The following is a 478-nucleotide window of genomic DNA, read 5'->3' on the forward strand; positions in this document are numbered from 1 at the left end:
TGGAAGAAATGAGCTTAGAAAATAAGAAAAATAGTGAAGAAAGTTCACTTGGAAGAGAAGCAAAACCTCTAACCTTAGAAACTCTGTAAAGAACTAAAGGTCCAAACATTGATCTTCTAAAGAGCTGAAAATTTATCAAAGATCATCCACAAGAACAGATCATTGGTGATTTTTCATATGGTGTCAAAAACCAAAAAAGAGGAATTAGGAGGACCATGTGTAATTCTCAGCATTATTATCTCACAAATCGAGCCTAAGAGCTTTGAAGAGGCAGAAAAAGAAAGCTAGATATTGGCCATGCAAGAAGAACTAAAACAATTTGAAAAAAAAATAAGTATGGACACTGGTTTCTAGGTCAAGGAATCACCCAATTGTTGGCACAAAGTGTGTGTTCAGAAATAAGGTAGATGAGCAAGGTAATGTTATTAGAAACAAAGCTAGACTAGTGACTCAAGGATATAACCAAGAAGAAGGCATT

General features: G+C 34.7%; 1 protein-coding gene across 6 annotated transcripts in view; it reads left to right on the forward strand.

Annotated features, from left to right (window-relative positions):
* Positions 1–478, forward strand: part of LOC110425893 (uncharacterized) — a 37,351-nt gene that overhangs the window by 9,271 nt on the left and 27,602 nt on the right. The window lies entirely within an intron of this gene.

Source organism: Theobroma umbraticum, unplaced genomic scaffold (assembly GCF_002168275.2).
Source record: "Theobroma umbraticum cultivar Fairchild unplaced genomic scaffold, ASM216827v3 scaffold_12.1, whole genome shotgun sequence".
NCBI lineage: Eukaryota > Viridiplantae > Streptophyta > Magnoliopsida > Malvales > Malvaceae > Theobroma > Theobroma umbraticum.